Here is a 15,891-nt window from a genome sequence, read left to right on the forward strand (position 1 = left end):
TGACCACCTCACAGAGCCTACCCCTACCGATGCCAGTCCACACTGGCAACTGGTAAACTAAAGGAATACCTCACAATTTGGCACTCAAATCTACATCCTCTGGTAGTCCCCTTGCTCTCTAGCAAGGCTTGTGCTTTCCACATTTCCATGAGCAGAGCTGGGTACACAGACAGTTTGTAATGTTGAGCTTCACATGCCTAATCATTTATCTGTTCTTTATGGTAAAGCCTTAGGCTTCAACGATGCTGCAATACACGTCTGATAGCTCAGTCTGGGCGCACACCCCACCCACTGGAAGCCAGTGCCTAAGTGCGGTGAAGAGTGGAGCTAGAGCTATCACACAGCCTGGCTTTCTGACACTGCTATCATAGTTAGTGTGCCTTGCCCAAGTGGAGCCTGAAATAAGAAGTAAAGAGTATCGAGGGAAAAGCCTGTGAAATATTAACCTATTTAAGAACACGTGGCTCTAAAGAATGATAAAACAAATGTAGTGGTGACAGCTGTAGCATTGTAAGCTTTGGAGTAGCCCTCATGCTTCTGGCCATGATAAAACTAGATTCTCAAGTTCCTTAGCCCAGAGTGGTCACATTGAAGTGTCTATGGAGACTAGACAGGTCATCTGAGCAAAGGGGTTGTGGTGGACTATTGTACATAAATATTAGCTGCCGCTCCCTGAGGGTGGATTACACTTCCCAGCCCCAGTGCCTTCACCTTTGCCATGGAACTTGCTTTGGGCAATGAAATAACAGCAGATACTTTAGGAGGTAGTGTATTTTTGTTCATGTACCCTTTCCTCACTCCAGTGATGCTCCAGAGAGACTGCTCCCTGCTCTGGTGCTGGGGTGAAGATGATGTGGAGCAGAACCACAGTCAACCCACCATGGATAAGCAATGTGAGCAAGAAACAAACTTTTCTAGTAAGCCAGAGATGTTTTAGTCATTTGTTACTGTGGCATAACCACTATCCCAATTAATATACAAGTCAGGTATAAGACATTAAGGACTGATGGGTGCTGGGTAAGCACATTCCTCTTCTAATGAGGCTACCTTGTGGGAATATAAGTCCAGCTCTGCCAGATTTGAAGTTTTTTAAATATTGGCAACTAATTTTTTTCCCTAATAATATTGTATGGGCCAAATGAAACATGCCTGTGGGTTGCCGGTTTTCAAGCTCTGCCACTAGCTCTTGGCATTTGCAAAATGGACACATTCTTAGATCATGCTACACAAATATATTAATGTATGATTTTTTTTATCTCACCCTGTGAGACTAGTGTGCATAAGCAAATGACTCCTGAGTCAGATTCACAGACTACCTCTTATCCCCGCCTCAGTACAGCTTGGTTTTTCTCTATGCAACATTTCAAACCCTAGGACTCTGAGGATCTCAGGGAGTCACTTAAGCTTTTTTACTCACATTGTATTGCCTTTTTAGTGAAGACTTCACCATTCCATCTGGGCTTGGCATGGTTCCCTGCCTACCTGTAATAACCACATCTCATGCCATCTTATCTCTTTCTCTCATTACACTTTAGACCAGTGATAAAGTGTAGCCCATGGCTGGTCCTAGACTGAGAATCCCTTGTTACCTGTCTGCAGTGAGACAAGAAACCTAAGCCAGAATGTAAATCGACTGCATTACTAAGCATATTCTTTAGTTCAGCTGATTAAAAAAATACAGTATGTTAACTTATGTAATACATAGCACTCCCCATATAGTCTTATGTTGTATTTATTTCAGAACATATCTTGGTTTTATGACTAGAATAAAGCTTTTTTTGAGTCCATGGGCCTCAGCTCTTATTCCTTTTTATTTCTGATACATACATATGTCTAGAACAGTGACTTGGACACAGTATAAACTAAACAAATACCACTTGAGCTGAATTTGATTTACAGTCATACCCACATACATCCATGTCCCACTTTCATCCCCTCATGCAGATTCCAAGCTTCTCTTGAAAAATCAGAAGAGCTGGCCATTCTGGGCCTGAATTCCTGCATTGTAGTATTGTGGTAGAGCTAACTAGCACTGTTTTTCATTGGAGCAAGTGCTCTCAAGTTTTCTACAGTCTCTACTACTCTGTCATGCCTTGCACAGGGTCCTGTGGCACTTGATTTTTGACCATTGTAAAGCCAAAAGAGTTTAGATGGCAGCTACCATTTTGCCGCGCTAGGGTCAGAAGAGTTGCAGACATTATAGAACGTATTCACTCAGGCTGCCTGAACAGTTCTTTTCTGTTATTGTTCAACCAGCAAGATTTTCATTTCAGCCAGAAAGATGGCTCATTTTTCTAGCACCAATTTCGCAGAGGCTGTGCAGTACTTGGGTGATTCAAAGAGTCATCTAAAGATCTGATGCCATGACACATACCAGATGACTTTAACAACCTTCCCATCACATGTCCTTGGCACAGAATGGAAAAACACTATGACACCTGACAGTAACAGAAATCTCATGAAATACTGTGGTGGGGGAGTTGTTATAAAGCTCTTCTCAGCAAGACTTCACTGGGGGTGGAAGCATAGCAACCCTCAAAGGCAAACTGAAGTTTTGATACCTTATAGTGAGTCACTGAAGATGTGAGTGGTTTTCCTTGACATTCACAGCATTCACAAGGTATTTATCCAAAGCTATACTTGTTTGTGCTTCCCTTCATCTCTCATTTATTTATTCAACAAATGTTTGAATGATTACTATTGCCAGGCCTTGTGTTAAATGCTATGGATACAGCAATGAATAAGAAGGACAATAAACAAGTATACAAATAAACAAGGTAAGTATAGTGACAGATGCTATGAAGGTAATAAAAATGGTGATGTGATGGAATAATTGGGGAGAATCAAGATACTCGAGAGAGGGTATGCACAGAAGGCGTAGAAAGGGTGACATTTGGAAGCTGAGATGGAGCTTGCCTGGCAGCCCTCTACCAATAAGTACAAATGGGATGGGATGAGAAAAGAAGGCACTTGACATTTTTTGAGGAATAGAAGGAAGAAGCTGGTGTGGCTAGAGCAGTGCTATGCAGAGCATCAACCAGTATCAAAATAAAGAATTCGTACCAGGCTGTAATTCTGTACCACTTTCTTCTCAAGAAAACATTACAATATATATTAGTATAAAGTGCAAAACAGTAAGTGCCACATATGTTGGCTGTTATGATTGTTAACAGTATTATTCCATTATCATAATGATCTCAGGATTGGTTGATGAAGTGAACTGGAAATGGCCTAGCAGAGAGCCTTGCACTTATTAGATGCACGATAAATACTAGTTTAATGAATGAATGCTTAGTAGAAGAGCAGCATTTGAGTTAGAACTTGAGAAGCAAGTATGACTTTAATATGTGAAGAAAGGAGGTCTGGGCAAAAGGAATAAAGAGGCTAGAAGCATAAAGCCATCCAAAGAAGCATGAGCAAAATTTGTTTGAATCAGAATTTGAGGAGAAAGGAGGAACAAAGATGGAAAAGAGTGACTTATCATTGAGAGCTTAGACATCACAAGAATTTTAGGCACTGCTTTCAGCAGCCATCTTCATCAATCATATCTTGTGTGTTTGTTCGCATCAGCATGTTTGCAAAAAGTAGGTGGCAAGGTTCTATTACACACTGGGTTCACCATGCAAGATTCTAAGGCTTGGAAACCCGAGTCCATATTTGAAAAGTGTTCCTGAGTTACCTGGGGGATATACATGGGCTTGAAAACCTATCTTTTTGGACATGTACCATAGGAATCCATCTTCATGTAACCTTAACAAAGCAATTTCTCATCCCTCTCCCAAGTAAGTGAAGCATAGTTTTCACCAAACACATTTTCTAAAGCCAGCTGAATAAGAATAAAGAATAAAGAAGCCATTGGATGTGTGTGTCATTTGCATGATTTAAAAGCTAACCAAGATCAACTGCAGAACAAGAAACAACTACTTATGAAATCCTAATTGTTGACTGACTGACATGAGGAAGCATGAGCAAACTAAGGCCCAGAGAAGCTAAATGACTCTTTCAGTGTCCCACAGACAACTTGTGGTAGAATCAAGACTAGAACTCACATCTTGCACCACACCCTACTGCCTCCCAGTTGGTTTATGGATGAACCTAAAGAGTCATGTATAGGGGACGGTGCAAAAAGGTATCTTGCTCCAGCTGGATTCATCTGAGGTCTTTGTGACTGCAAATCGAAATGTTATGAGGACTCGTTGGCCCTTACCTTTTATTTAAGAGAAAATTTTAAAGTGTATTTTAATTGACAAATAATTGTATGCATTCATAGGGTACAGAGTGATGTTTGGTACATATAATGTAGTGAATAGATTAGTGTCATTATCATATATATCATCTCAAATATTTGTCATTTTTGTGTATTGTGAATGTTTAATATCCTCCTATTTGAAACTATATATTATTGTTAACTATAGTCACCCTACAGTGGTATAGAACACTAGAACTTATTTCTCATTTCTCCTATCTAGCTGCAATTTTGATTCCTTTAAACATTCAGCCTGTTGAGCATCCTTTCTCTTCCTTTGTCTTCCCTCAGAGTCCTCTTGCTGGGTCTCCTGCTACTTCTCTAGGTGTTCCTGATTAGTTGGTCCCAAGGAGATCCTCTTCTCCTACCCATCCTTTTACCATTGGGATAGACCAAAACTCTGAGTGATCTTATCTATTCCCAAAACTTTAGTAAATATTAATGTGCTGATAATTCCCAGTCTTTAACTCCCCCCACCACCATATCTCTGCCCTACTTTCCAGACCTCATATATCAGTAGCCAGAGGTCTGTCCACTCAGATACCTCACAGACTCTTCAAATTCCTCATATCCAGACATGAATACATGCCCATCCCCTCAAAAGAAGTCAGCTCAGATACTCTTCTCTGTGAATGGCATCACCATCCATCTCCTGACCAGGTCAGACACTTGAAAAACCTTCAGGTACTCACCCTGCTACCCTACCCCATCCAGTTCAAAAACATGTCTATCATATCTCCTAGTCTCTTCAATTGTCGCCATTCACACAGCCCTACCTTAGGTCCCCCAGTCTCATCTGAGTAACTGCAATAACCTCCTAATTGGTCTTCCTACCTCTGACACTTGAAAATAGCTTTTTTTTTTTTTTCTTTGAGACAGAGTCTCACTGTCGACCAGGCTAGAGTGCAGTGGTGCGATCTTGGCTTGCTGCAACCTCCGCCTCCCAGGTTCATGCAATTCTCCCTGCCTTAGCCTCATGAGTAGCTGAGATTATAGGCACCCACCACAACGCCCAGCTAATTTTTGTATTTTTTTTTAGTAGAGACGGGGTTTCACCATGTTGCCCAGGCTGGTCTTGAACTCCTGATCTCAGGTGATCCACCTGCCTTGGCCTCCCAAAGTGCTGGGATTGGCTGGGTGTGGTAGCTCACGCCCATAATCCCAGCACTTTGGGAGGCTGAGGCAGGTGGATCACAAGGTCAGGAGTTCGAGATCAGCCTGGCCAATATGGTGAAACTCCATAATTTTGTATTGGTAAAAATACAAAACTTGGCCAGGTGTGGTGGTGTGTGCCTATAGTCCCAGATACTTGGGAGGCTGAGGCAGAAGAATCGCTTGAACCCAGGAGGCAGAGGTTGCAGTGAGCCAAGATCATGCCACTGCACTCCAGCGTGGGTGACAGAGCCAGGCTCTGTCTCAAACAAAAAAAAAAGTGCTAGGATTACAGGTGTGAGCAACCATGCTTGGTCATGAGCATATATTTCTTTCAAAACCTCTAATCATATTACTTCTGAAGAATGAACTCCTTTGAATACCATATAAAACTTAGCTGTAAGACCTTGGACGTGTCACTTAATCTCTCTGAGCCTCAGTTTCCACATCCATATAATGGGTCAATAATCCATACTTCACTGGATTATGCAGAGAATCAGATTGAATGATGTAGGTTAAATGATTGGCAAAGTTCCCGACACAAAGGAAGCATTCAGTGGATTGCAGCTGCTGGGGTTTATTACTAACTGTAGGCCCTCAATTCTCTTTCATTATGTGGCTCACACTGGTCCTTTAAAAAATTTTGTTAAAACCCGCTCAGAAAATGTGATTCTGGAATGATCTCAGGAACTGAGATGGAACTCAGTTCCAACATCTGCTCCCTCACAAGAGTACTTTTGGCAGTACTTAGATTCTCCCCTCTCTAGATTCCCTCCCCTTGCCCTGTGGCTTAACAGCATTGTTTATTCTCCTATCGCTTCTTCTCTCTGCCCTCTCTATTAATTGTGAGCTCTTCAAGATAAGTGATCAGGCCTTATTTGTTCTGCTGTATTAAATACTCAATGAAATGTGAGGACTGCCCATCCTACCCCCTGACAGCTCACTCCCCCTGTTTCAGCTGTCTGATTATCGTACTACTGTATGCTCAACCAATTCTTTGAGCATAGCATACTTTGTTAAAAAATTCACTTCCTTTTATTAATACAGCCATCCCTCAGAATCCATAGGGGATTTATTCCAGGACCCCCAGGAGATAACAAAATCCACAGATGCTCAAGTGCCTGATATAAAATAGCATAGTATTTGCATATAACCCATGCACACCCTCCTATATACTTTAAATCATCTCTAGATTACTTATAATACCTAATACAATGTACTTGTTATATAAATAGTTGTTGTACTGTACTAGTTAGTGAATGACAAGAAAAAAGCCTACACGTGTTCAGGACAGATGCGACCACCCAGTTTTTTTTCCCCCCAAAAAATATTTCTGATCTACAGTTGGTTGGATCCATGGAAGTGCAGCCCATGGATATGGTGGGAAGACTGTACATGGTCAAAGAAAATTCTGCGAACAGTAATAATACACTTCCTTTCTTCTGTCTGCTCTTTCTCAGCCATTTTTTTGTTTGATGTCACCGTCCTAGGACGTAGACAGGGCAGAAACCAAAGAACGTCAGGTGTCACATAGCAAGCCAGTGGCAGAGTTGCGGTGGCAGATCCAGTGCTATTAGTACAGGGATATACAACTAGATGCATAACTATAATCAGATTTTTTTAAATGACTACTTTCCCCATACATGCAAAGGCTCAGAAAAGCAAGGGCTGGTTTTCCATTCTCTAGTAACTCTTAAGACCTTTTTAAGTGGGAAATTTTTGTCCCATTGGTTTGGACATGGGATACATTTATTAGGATGAAACTATTAAAGTTTCTGGGAACTACAAATTATTCAGAAACCACCAATGTGAAGGTCATTCTGAGAAAAGTCAAGGAAGGGTAAAGAAGAGTGGGTTAGGCATAAATTGGAGTTAAAAATACCAGCATTATGAAGGACTTACTACCTTATAAACAATTGCCCTAACTTTTACTATAATAACAAAACAAATGCTTTTGTGCAGGAAGAGTTGAAACTGTCATGTCAATTTTAAATGGAAAAATAATTTATCATTTCAAATCAAGAGGATTGTTATAAGGCTTAAATGAAATAATTCTTGTAAAATACTTATCATACCTAGAACAAAATAGTACCAAGTAAATGGTAGCTATTTTTGTCATGTAATACTAATGTTCCCTGACATAAGAATCATCTGGAGTGTACCTGTCAAAAATATCATTTCTGGGGTCTATACAAGGCCCATTAAGACGGAATCTCCAAGCAAGGAGACTGGTAAGCCCTATTTTTACAGTTGTATTTTACATGATGAGTAAGGGGAAAATTCTATACTAAGAAATTGTGGCCATCTTAGTGATTTTCCATTAATACCAGGATGTATTTGGCGCAGGGTGGTAGGGTCTGGCATTCAAGCCACTCTTTTCTTCCCTCTCCACATTAGAGCCTTCTAGTATCTAATTTATAAATATAAGAAATATTTTCGGCCGGGCGCGGTGGCTCAAGCCTGTAATCCCAGCACTTTGGGAGGCTGAGGCGGGCGGATCACAAGGTCAGGAGATCGAGACCACAGTGAAACCCCGTCTCTACTAAAAATACAAAAAATTAGCCGGGCGCGGTGGCGGGCGCCTGTAGTCCTAGCTACTCAGGAGGCTGAGGCAGGAGAATGGCGTGAACCCAGGAGGCGGAGCTTGCAGTGAGCCGAGATCGCGCCACTGCACTCCAGCCTGGGCAACAGCGTGAGACTCCGTCTCAAAAAAAAAAAAAAAAAAAAAAAAAGAAATATTTTCATATTCTTTCAGTAAAAGCAGAGAAAATCTTTTCTGGTTACTGTGTTCATACTGAGTAGAAGAAGTTGTTACTGAAACACCAGGGGTTCAGTCTTGGTCCTGCTGCTCACTGCATAGAAAGCCAATCACTATGACGCGACGTATTGCCAAGGAAGAAGGCTTTAATCAGGTGCTGCAGCCAAGGAGACGGGAGCTCAGTGTCAAATCCATCTCCCTGACTAAAACCAGGTGTTTATTTGGCAGGCAAGAGATATAAAAATGTGTAAGAGATCAGGAACTTGGGAGGGGAAAGGAAGCAATCGTGGGAAATTAGGAGTCGGCATCTGGTATGGTGATCTGGTTTCAGTTCTTTCATACTTTTTCTGAGAGACCTAAAGGTCATTTCCTGAGGAATGAACTCAGATAAAACAAATATAAGTTTCAGGCTTTTTAAGACCAGAAGGGTCCATTTCTACGTTTATCAAATAGAACACTCCATGGGGCCATTGGGTTGGCTTCACAATGACTTTAAATGGAAACATGTATTTTTTAAATCCCCAATTCATCTTTACTGCATTTGAAAGTCATTGATACTTAACATAACCTAGTTTTCCATTTGCTCAGACATCTAGGAAAATCCTGGGACAGAAGAGACTTGAAGAAATGGATAAAATAGAATATATTAAAGCTGGCCAGATTGAATCAGATAAACAAGTATAGATTTAATATACTTAGTACTTTACCAATGAAACAATACAACAATATCAAGGATATTTTGAAAGAAGAAAAAAAGCCACCTAAAATCCTACTAGCATCATGACTACACCAGGCCCTCCAGTCCCTGTGTTCTGCATCTGTGGATTCAACCAAGCATGGATCAAAAATTTCTTTAACAAAATGGATGGTTGCGGCCAGGCACGGTGGCTCACGCCTGTAATCCCAGCACTTTGGGAGGCCGAGGCAGGTGGATCACCTGAGGTCAGGAGTTCGAGACCAGCCTGGCCAACATGGTGAAACCCCGTCTCTACTAAAATTACAAAAATCTGCTGGGTATGGTGGTACATGCCTGTAATCCCAGCTACTCAGGAGGCTGAGGCAGGAGAATTGCTTGAACCCGGGAAGCAGAGGTTGCAGTGAGCCGAGATCGTGCCACCACACTCCAGCCTGTGCGACAGAGGAAGACTCCGTCTCAAAAAAAAAAAAAAAAATGGTTGCACCTGTACTGAACAATTATAGACATTTTTGTGTCATTATTCTCTAAACAATACAGAACAACTATTTACATAGCATTGACATTGAATTAGGTATTATATCTATATATATTGAATTAGGTATTATAACCTAGGGATTTTTGAGATGGAGTCTCACTCTGTCGCCCAGGCTGGAGTGTAGTGATGTGATCTTGGCCCACAGAAACCTCCACCTCCCTCATTCAAGCAATTCCCCTGCCTCAGCCTCCCGAGTAGCTGGGATTACAGGCATGTACCACCATACCCGGCTGGGATTACAGGTGCACACCACCACGCCAGCTAATTTTTTTGTATTTTTAGTACAGACAGGGTTTCACCATGTTGGCAAGACTGGTCTTAAACTCCTGACCTCAGGAAATCTGCCTGCCTCAGCCTCCCAAAGTGCTGGGATTACAGGCCCTAGAGATTATTTAAAGCACAAGTGTGATGGTTAATACTGAGTGTCTGATTGGATGGAAGGATGCAAAGTATTGATCCTGGGTGCGTCTGTGAGGATGTTGCTAAAGGAGATTAACATTTGAGTCACTGGGCTAGGAAAGGTAGACCCACCCTTAATCTGGGTGGGCACCATCTAATCAGCTGCCACCATGGCTAGAATATAAAGCAGACAGAAAATAAGTGTGAAAAGGCTAGACTGGCTTAGCCTGCCAGCCTACATCTTTCTCCTGTGCTGGCTGTATCCTGCCCTCAAATACCAGACTTCAGCTTTGGGACTGGGACTGGCTTTTCTGCCAGATGGCCTATTGTAGGACCTTGTGATTGTGAGAGTTAATACTTAATAAACTCATATATATATATATCCTATTAATTATGTCCCTCTAAAGAATCCTAATACAGCAAGCATACCTCATATTATTGTGCTTCGCATACACTCCTCTTTAGAAAAAAAAAAATTGAAGGTTTGTGGCAACCCTGCATTTAGCAAGTTTATCAGCACCATTTTTCCAACAGCACACACTCACTTCATGTCTTGGTGCCACATTTTGATAATTCTTGCAATATTTCAAACTTTTTCATTATTATTATATCTGTTACTGTGATCTGTATTCAGTCTTTGATGTTACTATTTTAATTGTTTTGGGGTGCCATGAACCACTCTCATGTAAGACAATAAACTTAATTGATAAATGTTTTGTGTTCTGACTGTTCCACTGATCAACTGTTCCCCATATCTCTCCCTCTCCCTGGGCCTCCCTCTTCCCTGAGACACAATGATATTGAAATTAGGCTAATTAATAACCCTACAATGGCCTCTGAATGTTCAAGTAAAAGGAAGAGCCGTATGTCTCTCACTGGAAATCAAAGCTAGAAATAATTATGCTTAGTAAGTAAGGCATGTCCAAAGCCAGCATAATCTGAAAGCTAGGACTCTTGCACCAAACAATTAGCCAAGTTGTAAATGTAAAGGAAAAGTCCTTCAAGAAATTAAAAGTGCTCCTCCAGTGAACAGAAAAGTGATAAGAAAGTGAAACAGCGTTATGCTGATATGGATACAATTTTAGTGGTCTGGATAGAAGATCAAACAAGCCACGATATTCCCTTAAGCCAAAGCCTATTCCAGAGCAAGGTCCTAACTCTCTTCAATTCCATGAAGGTTGAGAGAGGTAAGGAATCCACAGAAAAAAAGTTGGTAGTTAGAAGAGGTGGAATCCTGAGGTTTAAGGAAAAAAGCTGTCTCCATAACAAAAATGCAAAGTGAAACAGCAAGTGCTGATGTGGAAGCTGCAGCAAGTTATCTAGAAGATCCAGCTAAAATCATTGATGAAGATGGCTACACTAAACAACAAACTTTCAGTGCAGACAAAACAGCCTTATATTGGGAGAATAGGCCTCTAGGATTTTCATAGTTAAAGAGGATAAGTCAATGCCTGACTTCAAAGCTTCAAAAGACAGGATGGCTCTCTTGTTGGGGGCTAATGCAACTGGGGACTTTAAGTTGAAACCAATGTGAATTTTCCATTCCAAAAATCCTAGGGTCCTTAAGAATTATGCTAAATAGTTCTTGTGTGGTGGCTCATGCCTGTAATCCCAGCACTTTGGGAGGCTGAGGCAGGCAGGTCACTTGGGGTCAGGAGTTCCACATCAGCCTGGTCAACATGGAGAAAACCCATTTATAGTAAAAATACAAAACTTAGCCAAGCGTAGTGGCAAGTGCCTGTAATCCCAGCTACTCGGAAGGCTGCGTATGAGAATTACTTGAACCTGGGAGGTGGAGGTTGTGGTATGAGCCAGGATCATACCACAGCACTCCAGCCTAGGTGACAGAGTGAGACTCCATCTCCAAAAAAAAAAAAAAAAAGAATCATGCTAAATCTATTCTGCGTGGTGCTCTAAACATGGAATAACAAAGCCTGAATGAAGCATATGTTTTTACAGCATAATTTACTGAATATTTTAAGCTCACTGTTGAGACCTACAGCCCAGAATATTTTTTTCAAAATATTACTGATCATTGACAATGCACCTCATCACACATGAGCTCTGATGGAGATGTATAAGGAGATTAATGTTGTTTTCATGCCTAACACAATATCTATTGTGCAGCCCAAGGATCAAAGATTAACTTAAACTTTCAAGTCCTGTTATTTAAGAAATATACTTCATAAGGTTGCAGCTGCCATAGATAATGATTCCCCTGATGGATCTGGCCAAAGTAAATTGAATGCCTTCTGGAAAGGATTCACCATTCTAGATGCCATTAGGAACATTCATGATTCATGGGAGGTCAAAATAGCAGCATTAACAGGAGTTTGGAAGAAGGTGACTACAGTCCTCATGGATGACTATGAGGATTCAAGACTTCAGTGGAGGAAGTAACTGCAGATGTGGTGGAATTAGCAAGAGGACTAGAGTTAGAAGTAGAGCATAAAGATGTGACTGAATTTCTGCGATCTCATGATAAAACTTGAGCAGATGAGAAGTTACTTCTCATGGATGAGCAAAAAAAAAAAATTTAATGGTTTTCCTGGGATGGAATCTACTCCTGGTAAAAATGCTGTGAACACTGTTGAACTGACAAAGGATCTAGAATATTACATGAACTTAGGTGATAATGTAGTGGCAGCATTCAAGAGGATGGACTCCAATTCTGAAAGAAGTTCGGTGGGAAAAAAATCTATCAAATAGCATCATCTGCTGCATAGAAACTTTCTTTTTTTCTTTTCTTTTTTTTTTTTTTTTTTTTTTTGAGATGGAGTTTTGCTCTTGTTGCCAGGCTGGAGTGCAATGGCGTGATCCCAGCTCTTCACAACCTCCACCTCTCAGGTTCAAGCAATTCTCCTGCCTCAGCCTCCCGAGTAGCTTGGATTACAGGCATGTGCCGCCACGCCCGGCTAATTTTGTATTTTTAGTAGAGATGGGGCTTCTCCATGTCCATCAGGCTGGTCTTGAACTCCTGACCTCAGGTGATCCACCCGCCTTGGCCTCCCAAAGTGCTGGGGTTAGAGGAGCGAGCCACCGTGCCTGGCTGAGAAACTTTTATGAAAGGAAGAGTGAATCAATACAGCAATCTTCATTACTGTCTTATTTTAAGAAATTGCCACAGCCACCCCAATCTTCAGCAGCCACACTCGGATCAGTCAGCAGCCATCAACACTGAGGCAAAAAGATTATGACTCACTGAAGGCTCAGATGATTGTTAGTATTTTTAGCAGTAAAGTATTTTTTAATTAAGGTATGCACTTTTTTAGACATTATGCTATTGCACACTTAATAGACTACAGTATAGCATAAAAGTAGCTTTTATATGCACTGGGAAACCAAAAATTTGTGCGACTCACTTACTGTGATATTTGTATTAGTGGTCTAGAACCAAGCCTGCAATATTTCTGAGGTATGCCTCTATATAAGAGGATATGCATGGATTTTATATGCATATGATATACATACTACATCACTTTACATAAGGGACTTGAACATCTGTGGATTTTGGTATCCACAAAGGGTCCTGGAACCAATCCCACACAGATACCAAGACAATTACATTTTGTTTTTGTAATTTCCCTCTCAGTTATTTGTATGATTCTATGTGTGTACGTGTGTGTGTGTGTGTTGGGGGAATTGCTCAATGTCTTCTTGGTCTGTGCCCTTTTAAAACAGTTGTACTAAAGAGAACATTTGTAATGTGACTACAAGAAAAGAAAGGGCCAGAAACCTTTTAGTTGTAATACTGCAAAGCTGGTTACTTTTGACAGTGCAAAAAAATCTAAATGTTTACATATGCTGGACCTTGAAGAAAAAGGAGTGGGTGTGTAGCAGGGATGAAGGACTCTGGAGGGGAAGAAATGAAGGAGTCCACAGAAGGCAGAAGCTCCTCAGCAACAGTGAGAGCAATGGCATGAGCAGCCCCAAGAGTTCAAGAGGAAAATCCATCATATGTGAGGGACTAAATAGAATGAGCTGAACAGAGTAGAGAAGCCAGCACTCTTTCTGTTTTTCTTGGGTGGGGGTGGGGACCGACTCCATGTGGATCACAATAAGCACGAGAGAGCAATGTAAGGCCTGTTCTCTACAGCCTTCCACATTGCATTTATGACCATTCAGCCAAAGTGAGACTAATATCCAAAACAGTCCCAATTTTTAGATATCAAGGACAAGGAAAACAGTTTCATGTGCATACACGCTTTTATGCAGTTTATATCCTGCTGTACTAGTTATATGACCTAGGGCAATTTACATAACCGTTATGTTTCTTCATCTGGCAAATGGGGGTGATAGTTTTACCAACCACAGATGGTGAAGATGAGATCATCCATATAAAGCACTTCAAAAAGTATCTGGCACAGAGTAAGTGTGCTCCACAAATGTTACCTGCTTTTTATTATTGGTAGTGCTGGTGGATTATGCTTGGAGGTAAAGCGGAGGAAAATGCCTTGCTTGGGTCTCTCTGGCTTATGGGTAGTGGTGCATGCAGGTGGGAGGCTCGCGACAACCTTTCATGCTCTAGGATGCTACAGGCTGCTGCAGAGGCCTGGGGACACCCACTCTGGCTTCCCTCCCCTTCAGTCCTGCCTCCAATCTGTTTCTAAGACCTCAGGGCTCCAGCAGTCTTCTCTCTCCCACCCACACTCCAAGGCAAATGGGCCTCCATTCCTAGCCCAGAGACAAAAAGTGAGGATCCTGCCTAAGAAACTTCACCCCTTCTCTACCATGCAGCTCTCCCTCTCTAAAGTCAATCACTGACTCCCTTCTCTAAAGTAGAAAGGTCCCTCTTAGAATAAGTCTCCAATTTCATTCGTGTTTCTCTACATCCACTTCTGCTCCAAGGAAAAAGGGATATTTTTGTTGTTGTTGTTCAGAGTCATAAAACATGTGTCTACCTTGGGTGGGGAGTAGGGGTTGAGTCATGGGAAACTTCTATCTAGAACCTATTTTTATGAGTTGAGCCCACATCAGTTAACTATGCCAAATGATTAAGATAAAAAGCTTTTGGTTCTTGGATGATTTATCTAATTCGGTTTGGGATGATGAAGAGGTAATGTTCAAAGCTTACCAAGTCATAAATGAGTGAATGCCCTGGAAAAATTAAATAGGATATCAGAAGGGAGAACTCCCTCTTCTGGGTACAAGCTGGGCAGTGACCTAAACCAGAAAGCATGCTGAGTTACAGGTATGGATGAGACACCGTGCCACACTTAAGATCTGTAATTGCGGGCAGTAAAGTCAGCGCAGTCCTTGGGTGTTCTCATGAGGATACTGGAAAGCTTCTGACAGCACGAACCTAGAGGCAAAGCTGAGTTTGGCAACCAAGCAGTTGGGATAGGAGGTGAGTCAGGAAATAATTCAGGATTGTTGTTAAATGCTTCCCCTGTTGCTTGGGTCTGCCACCTTCAAATGTGGCACTGTTCACTCTGGGAGCATCTTAAAGGTACCACTCACCTTGGAAGTCTTCTGCAAAGTACAAAGTGCCTCAAAAACACAGGTTGTTTTTAATGCTATTGTTATCAACAGTGTATGGTGGCACTGATTCATCAGAAACCATTCAAAGTCTGTTTGCTTTTCACAACTGTCTGTTATCTTGGCCAAGGGACTAGGTGTTCTTTTTTTTTTTTTTTTTGAGACAGAGTCTTGCTCTGTCACCCAGGCTGGAGTGCAGTGGTGCAATCTCAGCTCACTGCAGCCTATGCCCCTTGGGTTCCAGCTATTCTCCTGCCTCAGCCTCCTAGGTAGCTGGGATTACAGACTCCTGGCACCACGCCTGGCTAATTTTTGTATTTTTAGTAGAGACAGGGTTTCTCCATGTTGGCCAGGCTGGTCTGGAACTCCTGACCTCAGGTGATCCGCCCACCTCAGCCTCCCAAAGTGCTGGGATTACAGGTATGAGCCACCGTGCCCGGCCTAGACATTCTTAATTCCAGTGCTTTGTTGCTTTTATTTCTTTGCTACTTTGTAACTAATAGGGGAAAGAAGGAATATTAGATGCCAAAGAGTTATTTTCTCCTGATTTCTCTAGTTTTCTGGGTGTGATAAGCTTTCTTTTTTTTTTAAGTTTAAGTCTGTTTTAAAACAACAACATGATTAAT

This window comes from Macaca mulatta, chromosome 9 (assembly GCF_049350105.2).
Source record: "Macaca mulatta isolate MMU2019108-1 chromosome 9, T2T-MMU8v2.0, whole genome shotgun sequence".
Classification (NCBI taxonomy): Eukaryota; Metazoa; Chordata; class Mammalia; order Primates; family Cercopithecidae; genus Macaca; species Macaca mulatta.